The following is a 4,526-nucleotide window of genomic DNA, read 5'->3' as shown; positions in this document are numbered from 1 at the left end:
AGTAAGATGGAAAAATAATATACTTATATCTGGAAAAGTTATTTAACGAGGAGAGGCACGATGATCTAGAGGTCTTTCAATCTGATGACGCCTTTTTCATTTCATTCTTACCATCTTCGTACGTTATTATTTCAGTCTCTGTTTACTATAAGGATATGTACTCCTCGCCACAGGTCAGAGGCAGCGGAAGGCGGGAGAAAAACTAGGGTATTCTATCCCTTGGAGGGCCTCACGCTGGAGACCCTTTTAACCCACACCACTGGATAGTAAGTTGTTGATCTTCATAGGGTCATATCCTAGTGCATGTGTGCTGTGGTATTTAAACAATGCAGCATAACATATTCTCAGTGCGTGTTTCTGTTATTTAATGCAAGGGTCTTTTCTCACTGCAGATGCTTTGCAGTGCTTTTGTGTAACACACTGAAAATGAAATCAAAATCCAAAGTACTCCACTGATTTATTGATTTGGTTGAAGATCTTTCTACAAAAATATATGATTCATTTATTGTGAGATCTCAAAACTAACAATGTCCCATATATAATTTTTAATAACTCCTTCGTTGTGTGCAGCTGGCCTGTGTATGAGCTGGTGGGTGTCGTGAACCACACTGGCACCACCAGCAGTGGCCACTACACCGCCTTCTGCAGGAGCGGCAGTGGCAAGTGGTGGCTGTGGGACGACACGGAGCTGGAGGAGGCCAGTGTGGAGCAGGTGGAGGGCCATCGCGACGCACACATACTTTTCTACCATGTCTCTCATGACTCCAGTGTGTGAGCCAGGACGCCACAAAAATTCGGTCTATCAGTCGGCCATATCTATACTTTGTACATGTATACAACATCACCAAGCACTGGTAGCCACAAAACGCATATAGCCATAGTTTCTGTGGCCCCAGGCTCATCTGGGCGTGAAGCTCGTGGACTGTAGTTAAGTTGCCTTTCAGCAGTCCACCATTGTAAGCCAGCTTATTTGAAAGAGAAAAGATTTGCCTGGCAGAACATGTAAACGGTGAATCATAATGTCAACCAAGTCTACAGTGCTATCGCGATCACTGAAACTTTTACTCCCGTGGCCCGTGGTGAGTGGAAGCCAGGGTAGAAGATATGCCAGGCGAGTGGACACAGGCCACTACATGATGAGAGGCTCACTCATCTGAACCACAGCTCAGTCTCACGGACGAAACACATGAGCACAGTTATGGAGCAGTTCGTGAATCGTTACCAGACTGCTAGACTAACCGTATCCGCACGCCTGGCTCTGTTTCAGCCCTGACTTCGACTTCCTTGAGCCGGGGCGGGGGGGAGGGGATAAAGAAATCAGTGATGGCGATAGCACATGATGGCTGCCTTGTGATAATGAATTACTTAAACAGAAATATATCATTGTAGCTCAGTACATGCAACTGAACTGTGCTATGATGTGTACTCAGTGTTAAACTAATTTCCTACTATTGTCAGTGTTTGTATTAAAAATTATAAGTAACACACAGATTTTACTTTGCCAATGCATTATTTTACTGAATTTGAAGTTCATTATTGATACACCACAGATGATTTTAATCTTTGAAACCCGCAGTTGATTCAAATATAACTTCATATTAGGACAGTATCTTGCACACGGTTGAGGAACTTTCATTTTGTCTTATGTATTATTTTAATACGGTCGCTACTGTATCATCTCATTTGTGTACTCGTCCATGTAGGTGCAACTTTACACTCGTTATTCCCCTGTTGCACGTCATCTTCACAGTGGTCTCTCTCTTGCACGTCGTCTTCACAATAGTCTCTCTGTTGCACGACACCTTCACAGTAGATCTTCTGTTTCACATCATCCTCAGTCTGGCATGTGAGGAATGGGTGAGCAAGGACCTGATCAGCGCTGGGTCTGCTGTTTTGGTCTTTCTGCAGCAGACTTTCGACCAGATGCTGTAGGTGCTGACCATACCGCTCCGGCACCACGGGCTGTACAGAGAAGAGACAGTACGAGAGGAGCTGTTGCTGTCATTATACCACTGCGAAGGGTAAGGAAGCTCCCTAGCACTTCACAGCTTAAAAAAAAAAAAAAAAGCGAAACTGAAATACTGGGAGAGAGATGGTCTTTTACAATGCTGCCCTTCACTGATATTGATAGTCGAGGACCATTTACTTATAAAATGCTCTTAAATCTTCTTTGTGAATAACCACCTCCGTATTTAAAGATATGGGAAGAACAGAAGTGAGTGAACTTACTATTTCGTCCATGCAGAGTGGCCTGAGCGTCGCCATATGGAACACACAGTAGCCCAGACCCCACATGTCAGTTCTGGTGCTGTATGGGTACGTGTCTGGCCCCTGCAGTGATGGTGCTATTATTATTATTATTATTATTATTATTATTATTATTACTACTACTACTACTACTACTACTACTACTGCTGCTGCTGCTGCTGCTGCTGCTGCTACTACCACTACTACTACTGCTGCTGCTGACCTGTTGCACACACGAATTTAGATTAACCCTTGCATTTAGAAAGCTCAACAGAGAAGGTGTGTGTGTGTGTGTGCTGATTGTTCACTGGTAATTTGATAATGACTGCAGTGATTAAAAAGCATTGAAATAAAAACTAAGTAACCCAAAACCATCACACAAACTTGTGCTTTAAAAACCTGAAATATCACATGGGAAAGGAGCTACAACATACTTGGATAACAGATGATTTGACAACTGAATTTAAAAAGTTTCATGGCAAAAAGGTGTGCTATATCAGTGTTTTTTGCCCATCTGATTCGGGTATAAACAATGGCGAAATTATTATAAGCTGGGACATACGTTAATCTTGCCAGGACTACAACAAGACACACACACGCCAAAGCCACATGCACGAGGTATCGACACGAAGATAGGAAAACACTGATATACGTAGCATGATCTTAGTGGAACTCGCCAAACTAAATACGGGAAAAAATTTAGAATATGCGAAAATACAAATTACATAATATTGTCGCAGTCCAGGGCCAGTTACTTCAATTTACCTGAAGGTGAAAAATAACCAACTTACGAGGCATATCGGGGCATAGTGACGTGAGGACGAGCTGACGGTGCGAGTATTACCGAAGTCGCCCAGCTTGATGTGGCCTGCAGCGGTGAGGAGGATGTTGCCAGGGTGGACGTCCAGGTGTAACACGTCGCGACTGTGGATGTACTGCAGCAGGAAAGGAAATCAGGATCTTTTTTTTTTTTGCTTACACACACACACACACACACACACACACACACACACACACACACACACACACACACACACACACACACACAACAGGACATCCTTGGGCTGTAAAGGTTTTTATCGGGACAGGCACTGGTCATTATGGTCTTCAGGAGAATGAGAGACGTAGATAGGTTTTTAAAAATGGGATGGTCAGGGGGTGGCCAACCGAGATTGGACCATATTAATGTCTTGTGAGGAGGTGTTTTGGCCACTTCTGCGCCGGGCCTCTTCTAGCAGGTATCTTCGAGGTTGTACAATTACCATTCTCAGCTGCATTCTTTACCATAATAAAGAGGGATTAGAATTAAAAGATACACTGTCGATTAATATAAGGGTGCCTGTTGAACCTGTTTGGTGCATCTGGAGTTTACCCCTGTGAATTATTTACGATAATAATTCTGCATCCAGGAAAGTAGAGCATATTCAGAGAAAGTTACTGCCAAACGCAATGAGTAAATACTAAGAACATGAAGAGGAAAGGATTTGGTAAGTGAGAGTAATGCGAGGTGTGGAAGATTCTGGGAGTGTTTGCTGAATCACAGAGAGAATAAAGGACACTGGAAAAGGCATATGTAAGTGAGAGTAGAGAGAAATAGGACAGACTATGAAAGTACCTACTAAATCACAGGAGAGAATAAGGGACATCACCTGTAAAGCGGAGGTTAATTGCAGTGTCCAGGTGCGGATCTGGGCGCTACTGAGGTAGGCTGAGGTGGAGGCCCTGTCTTCAAGAAGCCGTTCCAGGTCCCCGCCTTCGCAGTACTCCAGAAGCAGGTGTATTTTATTCTGGACCACCTCGTAGGCGCCCTGGAGTCGAACGCAATAATTTACCAGTGCAACATTTATTGGTATCTGGGTCTATTTAAGTGGCTTTGGTAATTCTGTAACACTCGTTCTTAGCTATTTATTCTGCCTATTACACCTTGATTCTCTCTCTCTCTCTCTCTCTCTCTCTCTCTCTCTCATTATAGTATCGACTTATGATTTGCCTCAGTACAGTGCAAAAGAATACAAAGGGTCTCATATACAAAATAAATCGCTAAGGAAGAGGTCTTGCGAAGCTTCCTGTGCCACCTAAGATACAGAGCTTAAGATACGTCCAAGATAATCAGGTCTGCTTGCAATTACCTTCATAATGTTACTTTAAAATTGAGTTTCATTTAAAAGTTAAGCGCAGGTTCCACGATAAGGAACAAGTTTTATGTGATAGGAATATGAAGCGCATAAGAGAGGAGCTGAAAAGGAGGGATACTTTGTCGTTTGGGGAGGAATGGACTT

This window comes from Coenobita brevimanus, chromosome 65, assembly GCF_032717465.1.
Source record: "Coenobita brevimanus isolate Jiangsu-jjx chromosome 65, ASM3271746v2, whole genome shotgun sequence".
NCBI lineage: Eukaryota > Metazoa > Arthropoda > Malacostraca > Decapoda > Coenobitidae > Coenobita > Coenobita brevimanus.
This window is presented reverse-complemented; position numbering follows the sequence as displayed.